We start from the raw sequence: 12,377 nt of genomic DNA, 5'->3' as shown, positions 1-12,377 counted from the left end.
AGCCCGTGAGACCAAGCTCAAAGTTAAGACACAAACTATTTTTATTTTTTTTGGGAAACAAGCTACAGACACAATGTTAATCATGGTAACCTGTATAGAATGCTTTCTAAAGATTGATAAGTTACAACCCCAGGTACTGCTATATATAGCAGATTTCAGTATTTTTCAACACGTCCAATGAAGTATTTATTGATGGTTGGCTTGCAAACTTCCAGGCATTTATTTATCAATCAATAAATTTTAGAGTGGAGATACAAAACTAGTAGTCTACAAGGACGCTGAAACACAACAATCTGTGTATTTTACATTGGCAAGATCAATTACATTAACAATAATAACAAAGAAAGAAATACATAATTTGTATATTTTACACAGGCAAGATCAATTCCATCGAACAGAAACACGCATCCAAACTATTTAGCCTATGTCACTGGGATGATTGAAAATATTGTTTGTATAAAAGTGAGTACCAGAAGAATAATAGCAGCCACTGTTGAAGCGGTTCTCCAAGGAGAGCTAAAATAATCACTTTTTAATGTTGCCTTCCATTTGTGCCAAGGATTCTCATAGAAACCATTCAACTTTTTACAGAGATCAATGTAATCATCTCTCACCCCAATCGATATGACACTTTTGTTAAGATTGTTTATCATAGATTTTACTCCATCGTTGTCACCTAGAATGTTAACCAGGATTTCTTTATCACAAAGCAAATCCACATCTTCTGTAGTATTGATGAGAAAATCCAACAAGATAAAGTAATCCGTATAGTATGCATATTGCATATAGCAAGTTTGCTCTAATGCCATAATGTTTCGAGCAATAACTTCCGTCTTGGTATCTATTTCAAAGCTTGGGATTTTCAACACTACTTTTTCAAATTTTATGTCAAAATAGCACGTACTATCAACAGCCTCGAACTTTACTCCTGCCTCATGGAGCTTTGTTGCAGAGCACAAATGTGTAAGCGGTAAACTTTTTCTTTCTGGTAGCTCAGCAAGTGGAGGTATCTGAAAGGTTCTAATAAGACCAGTGAAGTGTTCTATTTTCACATTGGGAGTGGCCTTTATGAACTGCTTGCGCTTGTTGAAGAAACCAAAGATGTCAAAAGAAAGCTCAAGTAAACCATCGTACGTAATGGAAGAGAGATGGCCTTGCAAGGTCGTATAGTTTCTCAATGACAAAAAATGGAAGCTGATTTTCAAGTAATAGCAATTCAACTATTATAGTGGTAACCCTTGGTTCCACAACATTAGGATCATCTCTTATCTCACTTGAAGTAGCTCTAATGAAAAGCTCAAGAATGAAGATGGCATCCAGCAATATCATTTTCACAAACCCATTACTGTCAAGGTCAATAGTTTCTTCATAGCACCCGCGAATGCTTTCTTCCATGTCCCTTATTACGCCTACTAAATCCTCCAAGTTTTTCTTACTCCGTGGCAAAAAACTCCTGAAGTATCTCTCTTTCTGCTCTTCCATGGCTTTCAATCTTTCGTTTTTGTGGTGAAAAGGGCCAATTGAAACTACCTGAGGAGTGTAGGCTTCTTCATTCCATTCTCGGAGCGGGTTCGGGACCTTGTAAATACGGCATTGTTTTGATGATTCAATCTCCGGCCTCTCGACCATTTCTCTAATTTGAATAACCAACTCATCATTTTTTTTTTCATTTCCACCTGGAATGTCTGCTTCCTTTTGAGTATTTTGATCTTCATTATTTTTTGAAGGAATTCCTCTTTTAACTTTCATAATAGTTGTTCCTTCCTTTCTTTTTATGGGGGAAGAAAGAGTTGGTCCGCCTGCTGTCATCTCTCAAGTTGTCTTCCTTAAATTTCCTTATGACAAACACAAAACCCACTAGCATTAGAAATGTTGGGCGATACCTGTAAACAAATATATATAAATATATATATATATATTGAAAAATAAACAATTATATTTAAAATGTGTATAAACTAGCTAGGTGATTACTCATGATGCATGGACAAGACAAGCTATCATCGTCTACTATCATCATCCTACAAATGAGAGAGTTCAATTTTGGTTTTGGAAAAACAATAATTAATAGAATAACAATTTAAGCCCTTAAAATCATTTAATATTAGTAAAAAACATGTGACAGCCAACTCAAAAAAAAAAAAAAAAAATCATGTGATAGAGTGATGAGTAAATTGTTCATATTGAAGACTGTTCCACTTCAATAAGAAAAAGAAGGCAATTGGTTAACTATTTATATATTTAATTTTTACTTACCAATGTAATTTCTGTTTTTCTATTAATATATATATTTTTTGGCCAAAAGCATTACTGTGAATTTTGCTATTGTTTATTATCTTTCTCTAGAAGTTATTCAATTATTGTGAAAATCTCTTTAAAAGGTACGTAGGTGGTAATTTTTCAGAATTTGGTATATATTGTCAACAAAATTCTCCTTTAAATATTTTTACTTGAATTAATGATCATTTTTGGAATTGTAATAGAATTTTAATTAGTTTCAAAATTTAATAGGTCATACATAATATATTAAAGTAAAGCGGATAGAAATTTTCAAGACACTAAATTGCATTTCAATTTTATGCTAAATGTCATTTTATTTGTTCTATTATTTGATACCAAGTATCTCTAGATTTTAAATGGACTCCAATTTTATGCGAAGTGTCTTTTCTAATCTAATTCTAATCATATGTCAATTATATTTGCATGCAAATTCAAGTATCTAAACATAAAGAATATAAGAAGGCTCGATTTGAATTAATTATTTGTGTATACATAGAGTATCCATCCATGCACATATAGATTATAAGCTAGTGATATATTCAAAGTACAATAAGAATCTAAATTAGTTTCTAATTGTAGTCTAATTTCACACCAAGTGTTTATTTTAATTTTATTACTTTTGGTGCTAAGTGACTCATTCAAAATATTAAGCGTTAAAAGCTAAGGTAACCACTTCACTCACTTTTTCGGTTTTTGGAAGTTTGGAGGTAGAGGAATGTAAAAAGTAAGGGGAAATGAGAGGAGAGAAGAGGGAATTTTTATTCATTCCTCTTGTTTGGATGTTTTAAAAATTAAGTAGAGGAAGGGGAATATATATCTCTCCTCTTTGTTTGGATGTTTAAAAATTAAATAAGGAGAGGACATGGGAGGGCAATGATCATATAAATTAGGAAAATACTAAAGCCATAGACTATTTTATAACTTTTTTTACAAACTATTTATGTAGTAAGTAGTTAATGATAAATAAAAAAGTGATGTTAGTAGTGGGTCTCGATGAGAACCAATAATAATTTGCTACATCAATAGTCTGTAAAAATATTGAAAAATAGTTTGTGGATATAACATTAATCTATAAATTAACATAAAGTTAAAATTAACAAGTTCAATTTATTTAATATAATGACCCATACTTACTTATTTTAAGGAACTAGATATAAATTCACATCATAAGGGCATAATTGACAATTAAATTTTTTTAATATGAGCTAAACCCTCCCCTCTACTCCCTGTTGGGCTATGTGGATTTTGGTTTGTGTTTGATTAAGTTTGTGACCTGACCTAATTTGGATGCGTTACGATTTTAAATGGGAGATTTTTTTTTTTTTTTTTGGAGAAACTTTTTAAATGGGAGATTTGCTACGGGGAATTTTTTTTTTTTTTTTTTTTTTTTTTTTTTTTTTAACTCATTGATGTATTGAAAATTGTATTATATGGCCACTTTTGTATTTTCTCTTCCTTAAATCCTTGCAACTCTGTGGACACATACATATTGTCAAACCTTGTAAGTATTTATGTTGTGTGATTTTTCTTGGCACATATTTTTATCTATTTGTCGTTTCTCATAGGTTTAGGGATTAAGTTAAATTCCTAACACTACCCTCCAAATTTTTCTAATTGGGAGAATTAAAAAGTTGGGGTTGTGACCCCTTTGAATCCCCCTTCCTCCCACCTCAAAAAACACTCAAATGAGTTTATGATTAAACCAAACCCTAGGCCCCTTCCTCTACTCCCCTCTCCATCCAAATAAGCTTCTAGGTGAACTAAAATCACTCCATTTTCACTATTATTAAATGTTTCCATGCATAAACATGAATTAAAATCTAGTTTGTATATAATTTTAAATGTGTGGTCAATGTTATTTCGGTAAGATAACAATGAGAAAATAAATAAATACATTGATAGGCAAAAATACTTGAGTGAAAAATGTTATGAAAACCTACCTCAGTTATTGAAGTGTAGTTGCTGATTGAAAGCCTAAAAGAACGACCTTGTAAGTACAAATTAACTATCAACAACTCATGTGATCTATGGTTCTTAGTTCTCACTGAGGCAAAATGAATCCCATGAGCATATATTTGTTAGGGAAAATATATAAGATGAATTAAATCAAGTAGACCAAGAGTAAAACTGAAAAGAAAGAAAAAATTTATTGATGGTTGAAAGCTAAGGTGTGAAACTTTACCCACTGTCTTAAGAAGTGATTTCACCCCACTAGATATAATTTATCCTTTGTGCAACATTGGCTCCGACAATTATCCCCAAGATTCAATGGCAAACTTTGGTTGTGTACTCACAAAAGAAGGCTTTGGACTAGTAATAATGTTCAAAAAAGTGAAGGAATTTGTTATAGAGTAAGGGACACAAAATAGAGGATTTTTGGACTGCTCTTTGTATACGTGAAGAGAACATTACCTCTGTTTATATATTGCACTAATTAGGGGCGGAGCCAAAAATTTTGATTTGGGAGGCCAAGTTGTGATGCTAATATATTAGTTAAGATAAACCTCTACACACACACACACACACACACACACACACACACACATTTATATACAAATTAATTTTCTAAGAGAATTTATCATCCTTTAAATTTTAATGATTATATAAAAGTGATGTATTTCTTCTATTAGACATGTACAAAAATTTATTATTTTCTACATAGTTTAATTTGTTAAACCTCTTAAATTATATGATTTTAATACAATTTCTCTTTCTTTTAAGAGCACCATTGAAATGACTCAGAATTTAAGAAGAGAGCCAACTTCAATTTTTACATGCTACATTTTTTAAAATGTAAATGTGGGGTCAGTGAATTTATGACCTCGGCCCACTTTATATTAAGGCCCAAGGCCTGGGCCGAGGAGAGATATTGCCGATGACACATAATGAAATTCCAGAACGGCCTAAGGATATTGTCGAGGACGATCTTGTGCTCGGCATCCCATAGTGCTCCTAAAAGAAAGGGTGAGCACAGTGCAGGAGCGGCTCAAGTAAAAGGCTGCCAATACTGCAATAAAGAACTCTGCGCCTGACAGGACCATGCTCTTCAACTTTTACAACCACTCCTAATCACTCTAGGTATGGGCTGATAGAACAAGTCTTAACCCCAGAGAAATTGAACTTACACGTGGACACTGGAGAGAGGGTAAATGCTAGTATAAAAAGGAAAGAGAAGCAATACAGGAAGGGGGGGACAACCCGTTTCCCAAACCATGGAGTCCTAGAAAAAGGAGGATGATAAGAGCACGAAGCTCCATAAACTCCTCGGACGAGGTTCGATGACCGAAGCCACCCCAACCGCTGCCCGGTGACCAAGGCCTAACCTTTCAAACTCACGCTTTACAAATTTTATTATTTGAGCTTTTGACGTACAAACCCAATACCCGTTTGAGGTCGTTGCAAATTGAGTCCATACAATTGACGCCGTCTGTGGGAAAGACTTGTGTGTTGGTCCAGGCAGTGGATCAAGGAAATCCCTCCATCACTTCCAGCAGCCCGTTGCTGTGCCCTAGCATAAAGTTCCGTTGGGGGCTACGCTTCAAGGCGCCAATGGCGCGGACGTTTCTAGGGGTTTCCAACGTCGGATCAACGTCCCACACCTTAACCGAGAGGCTAATCTCCCAAGGGGCTAAACCCCCCCCCCATACTACTTAAAAAGCTAAGTTTTTGACAGAATCAAGGTATTGCATGGTCCTCGGACTCAAACTTATAGGGAATCCAATTACTTAAAAAGCTAAGTTTTAGACAGAACCAAGGTATTGCATGGTCCTCGGACTCAAACTTATGGGGAAACCAACTACTTAAAAAGCTAAGTTTTTGATAGAACCAAGGTATTGCATGGTTTTCAGACGCAAACCTATGGGGAAACCAACTACTTAAAAAGCTAAGTTTTGGACAGAACCAAGGTATTGCATGGTCCTGGGACTCAAACCTATGGGGAAATCAACTACTTAAAAAGCTAAGTTTTGGACAGAATCAAGGTATTGCATGGTTTTCGGACTCAAACCTATGGGGAAATAAACTACTTAAAAAGCTAAGTTTTGGACAGAACCAAGGTATTGCATGGTCCTCGGACTTAAACCTATAAGGAAACCAACTACTTAAAAAGCTAAGTTTTGGACAGAACCAAGGTATTGCATGGTCCTCGGACTCAAACTTATAGGGAAACTAACTACTTAAAAAGCTAAGTTTTGGACAGAACCAAGGTATTGCTTGGTCCTTAGACTTAAGCCTATGGGGAAACTAACTACTTAAAAAGCTAAGTTTTGGACAAAACCAAGGTATTGCATGGTCCTCGGACTCAAACCTATAAGGAAACCAACTACTTAAAAAGCTAAGTTTTGGACAGAATCAAGGTATTGCATGGTCCTCGGACTCAAATGTATGGGGAAACCAACTACTTAAGGAGAATTCTAGGTTATTTAGACCTACGGGAAGATTATTTATTAAAAGTCGGATTAAGTCCTGGACAGAATGAAGATCCCGACCTGTCCTCAGATCCTTAGCTCTAAGGGAACTGATGTAAACGAGCGTTTAAGTCTGGTACGACCGTACTTCGATCCTCGGACCAGATGCCAAAAATGGCTAAGGCTATGAAGGTTATTAGGAATGTGGCAAAGCACCCTAGTACTTGGCGACCCGCACGGGCAGTTCATTTTGGGTTACCCATCCTCGGAGGATTACCTCATGCACAGTACCGAGCGTTCAGCTGTTATTTCGGTCAGTCTTGTATATGTAACCTTTTTCAGGTCGGTATTATTGTGCCGAGTAGTTTCAATAAGTTCAGAATATTATCTTTTTCTTAACGAGGGTTTCTGCCCTGAATATCGTTTAGAATAAGAAATAATTATATAATAGCACATTCATTCATAGTATAACTATTGCAGAAAAGAAAGAATACATAGAATAAAATAATGTCATCTTTTATTAATATAAAGAAGTAGTACAGCGTACAATGAAGAGCTTAGACAAGCCTATATTAAAAGTTGATTACAAAAGCAAAAATAAAAAAGGAAACGATGAATCCTTCTAAACTCTGCTCCAATAGCGATTATGTATTACAGGGTGACCCTATTGATGGAAGAGAAGGAGAAGAAGAAGAAGAAGTAAAAGCACCAAGATGGACCCGGTGATGGGAAAGAAGAAGAAGCGGAGGCAAAAGGAGGCACCAGTGAAGGAAGAGAGGAAGAAGCGGGGATGCTTGATCCCCACATCAGCCCTAACTCCTATCACACAGGTGTCATATTAGCTATGCTCGAAAGAGAGCGGATGGTACTGATGATGAGCAAACCCAGCTCCGTTGCACCAAAAATTTGATGCGATTAACACCTGCTTCGAATTTTGGCTGAAGGAAAAGGAAAAATGTCTTAAGCCTCTGTCTACCTTGTCCTGACCGAGCCATCTTAAGTTTCGGAGGGATCCGGTGCTTCTGGAGAGGATGTGGTTCCTTCACCCCCGCTTTTAACTCAAACATATCACACTCTAAAGTTTGATTGCGCTGATAAGGAAAACTTTGAGCGTAGCTGGAGGTTTGGGACTTTAGAAAGACTGAAGGGTCTGTATGTAAAGGAAGCGACCTCCTACCTTGCTTCTTATATGGAAGGCAAGTTTGGTGGCATTTAATCTATACAGATTTCCAAGAAGAGCTGCAAACGAGATAGTATCCACTCAACTCGCAACGCCGTCTATAACCGTCGGATTTGAGTGGCCTTGTAAAGGAAACTTATTAAAGACGCGCCTCGTACATTGAAACGGCAGGAGCATATCGTGAGTAAATCTAAAAGAATGTCTCGTAACCCGGCGCATTTCCTAGGCAGGTGAAGAGACACCGACATTAATGAAGGGCAAAGCTAGACAAATCATGATAAAGGCCTAGCATCACCAAAACCCTCATCTCTGACCAAGAGGTCGGACAGTAGGATTTTGAGGGGCTATTGTGGGGTCATAGAATTTATGACCTTGACCCACTTTATATTAAGGTCGAAGGCCTGGGCCGAAGGCCAGGGCCGAGGAGGGATATTGCCGAGGACGCATAATGAAAGTCCAGAACGGCCTAAGGATATTGCCGAGGGCGATCTTGTACTCGGCATCCCATAATGCCCGTAAAAGAAAGGGTGAGCACAGTGCAGGAGCGGGCAAGTAAAAGGCTGCCAATACTGTAATAAAGAACTCTGCGCCTGACAGGACCATATTCTTCAGTTTTTACAACCACCCCCAACCACTCTAAGTATGGGCTAATAGGACAAGTCTTAACCCCAGAAAAATTGAACTTACACGTGGACACTGGAGAGAGGGTAAATGCTAGTATAAAAAAGAAAGAGAAGCAATACAGGAAGGGGGGGGGGACAACCTGTTTCCCAAACAATGGAGTCCTAGAAAAAGGAGGATGATAAGAGCACGAAGCTCCATAAACTCCTCGGACGAGGTTCGGTGACCGGAGCCACCCGAACCGCTGCCTGGTGACCAAGGCCTAGCCTTTCAAACCCACGCTCTACAAATTTTATTGTTTGGGCCTTTAATGTGCGAACCCAATACCCGTTTGGGGTCGTTGCAAATTGAGTCCATACAGTAAATAATATACATATTATTAATAATTTTTTAAAATTTTGGGGGGCCTTGGCCCCCCCACCCTTGCGCCATGAAACACGATACATTTTGGGACTCGAGTGCGGGTGCGGAACTCAGCAATTTTTGGAAAAGGAGGGTGTGGGTGCGGGTGCTGGTGCGGCGAGACTCGACGATTAAAAAATTATTAATAATATTTTTACATAGTGAATTTAATATTTTTATACAAAAAAATTCAAATAAATGGTAGAATTTATTATTAAAAAATACTTATTTATGATTTGTTTTTAATAAAATCAATATTTTTGGTAATTGTAAACAAAAAACCACATTTCAAGAAGGTTCCTTTACTCATTTGCCAATTCCCAAGCCCACCTACATTAAATAATTGACTTTTCCACCTCCTTAATTTATATTCTTTTGTTACATACCTTTATTCTTCTTCCATCCTTCTTTTTTTTTTTTTTTTTTTTTTTTTTTTTTTTTTTTTTTGTGTCTTCTCATCTTCTTCTTCCTTTTTTTTTTTTTTTTTTCCTCTCACAAGGTCACATGAAGTAGAAGCCGTTACCTATTTCAGCCTGTTTCGGAGAAAATCGGCCGTATCGGCCTATTTCGGTGGCTGTTTCAGTTGGAATTGACCATATCGGCTTGTTTCGATGGCCATTTCAACCATATCGACATGTTTCAGTGGTTGTTTTGGTCGTATTGATTCCCATTTCCACCCGAATCGGCCTGTTTTGGCCCAAATTGGCACGAATTTGGCCGAGTCAGCACGAATCAAAAAAAAAGAAAAAAGAAAAAAAGGGGAGAGTTGTCGTGTTGGACGCCGGACGCCGCGTCGAACTCCGATACGACGACCTTGGAGCCGTGTCAGTGCTTTCTAGCCCTTGCGTGTCACTCTGCCATTGGCACTAATTAAAGAAAATTTTAAAGGAAATGATTGACAGAAAGATCGGCACATCCTTAGCATCAGCCATGGTGAGCGTTGACCATATTGTTCCTCTTGTTTGTCTTTTTCGTTTTTTTATGACTGAGGGAATCTGCCTTAGCAGCTGTCTTCCTTCATTTTTATTATTGGAAGGAGGACATATGTTTAAGAAAAGAGAGACATGCAAGAGGGGCCAAAATGATGGGATTTTTATTAAGTTTATTATCACCTACCCACCCCTCTTACTGATTTGATCAAAGATTGTGTATAAGAGTAGAATTTTTACTTTTGCACACAATGAGTAAGAAAACATTAACCAATGTAGCCATCATCAATTCAAACTTGAAGCATTTCCAATATAAATAAAGTTAATAATACTTTTAAGACAATTGTTAATAAGTTATTTTTTAAAAATTTTGACTTCACTTTTATGAGAATAAAAAATATAAAAAGTCATCAGAAAAATAAATTACTTTTTCTCTTTACATTAAAAATTTCTAAAAGTAGTTAACTTTTTTCTAAGCTCAAAATTATAATTTCTATGTTATGTTAAAAAAATAGAATATTTGTAAAATTGTGCAAAACATTTTGTATGTATTAAAAAAAAACCCATCCCATAGTACTGCGTCTCTATTTCTCCAGTGGCATTACATCATATCCGAATCTTCTTCTTCTTCTTCTCTTTTTTTTTTTTTTTTTTTTTTTTTTTTTTTTTTTTTTTTTTTGCTGAATAGAATCTCTAGTTCATTAACCTTTGCATTTGGAATTAGAATTATGGATAAAGATGTTTTCTTTTTTTCTTTTTCTTTTTTTGTGTGTTGGTTTTGAAAGAAAAAATAGCTTGGTTGTTAAGGAACTTTGTAGATAAATAATGATTTGGCCCCATTCTAGATCGTGCCAATCAGATGACAGATTATTTTTTCCCCTGTTGATTATGAAATCTTTTATTGACCTTAGTATAAAAGTAAGAAATAATGTGCAATAGCTTAAATATAACTATAGAAATATCAATAACTCTAGACCCGCAAAATTTTTCATAATTTCCATAGTGACAAGTGGTTAATGATAGATGATGATATGAAGTTAGTGATGAACCTTGATGAGAAACAATAAAAAGTTAAAAACCCACCTAACTATTATTAAAAAAAATGTGAAAATTATGATGTCTATAGTATTATTCTAGAAGTATAGAATCCTACATTAATGATGGTCTGTAAAAATAAAATTGATCCTATAGTTTTTGTTCTACATGAGAGTTAGAAGACAAAATTTTAATTAATTTATATTGTTGGTTTGAGAGTACGATATCAAGAGTTTTGAAGTTCAACTGACAAATCTTGGTATTTTCAATAGAGATCTTCAGAATTAAAATCCCCTCACTTTAATTATTAAATTATTAAAAAAAAAGTTGTAACAGTACCATTGTTATGGTGGGAATTTGAAATTCGAGATGAAAAGCAGAAAAAAATTGGGAAATGAAATATTTTTATGGAAATATTTAATTTAATGCATTAATAATAAAAAGGGGTTTGGGCTTGTCTGCGTAAGAGTATTCGCATCAGTTGGTGCAAAATTTTTTGTCTATTTTAAAATGAAAACCTACTCTTTCTATTTCACATAACCACTTTGCAAAACACTCAACATCCGATTATCTATTTTACACAACATTTTATGTGTTTGGAGAGAGAGAGAGAGAGAGAGAGAGAGAGAGAGAGAGAGAGAGAGAGAGAGAGAGAGAGAGAGAGAGAGCATATTTGAGGTGAAAAAAAAATGTAATATACAAATGATTAGCCATCGTGTAAATATACACGGTTACTATAATAACTATAGATATTTACATAATTTTAACTTAACTGATGTGGGTAATTTTAGACTTTAAAGTGTAAATTTAACACATTTTTCTATTATATCCATATCAATATGAATGCTCTAAAGGAAAAAAAAAATCGTCTAAGTATCCGATTGGAAACAATTTATTTAATTTTTTGCTAAAAATATAGCAGATAAAAGATAAAAAGTTAAATAAAAGGAATATGTAACTCACATGAAAATCATAAATAATAGAAAAAATAAACAATAAGTTAGCTTATAAGTAGATCCAAACGGGCACTAAGTAGGGGAGTTAAGAAAGAGGGGTTAAGGGTTCGAGCTGCGGGGTTCGCAGCATGTTGTAATTATTTCTCAAAAAAAAAAAAAGAGGGGTTAGTACTTAGGATACCCCGCCAAATCCCACCCTCCTCCCACTTTAAAAAACATCTAAGTGAGGTTCGTTGAACCTCTACTTCTCTCTCCATCCAAACAAGCTTCTAGATAAAATCACATCGTTATCGTTATTGTTAAATGTTTTTGTGTATAAACACAAATTACAATCTAATTTGTATATAATTTTATATGTGTAGACAATGTTATTTCAGCAAGATAATAATGAGACAAAGAAAGAAGAAGATTTTTTTTGAGAAAATAAATAAATAAATAGATTGATACGCAAAGGAACTTGAGTAGGACATGTTAGGAAAGCCTACCTCGGTTATTAATGTGCAGCAGCTGAAAGAACAATGCTTTAGAAGTCCAACTACTATCAACAGCTCATGCTATCTATTTTTCTAAG

At 35.2% G+C, this 12,377-nt stretch overlaps 1 pseudogene; it reads right to left on the bottom strand.

The window, feature by feature from the left end:
• Positions 1-315: 315 nt before the first annotated feature.
• Positions 316-12,377, bottom strand: LOC115963868 (annotated as a pseudogene).

The sequence above is a fragment of the Quercus lobata genome, chromosome 10 (assembly GCF_001633185.2).
Source record: "Quercus lobata isolate SW786 chromosome 10, ValleyOak3.0 Primary Assembly, whole genome shotgun sequence".
Taxonomy (NCBI): domain Eukaryota; kingdom Viridiplantae; phylum Streptophyta; class Magnoliopsida; order Fagales; family Fagaceae; genus Quercus; species Quercus lobata.
The sequence above is the reverse complement of the archived record's forward strand: the minus strand, read 5'-3'. Positions and strand labels throughout refer to the sequence as shown.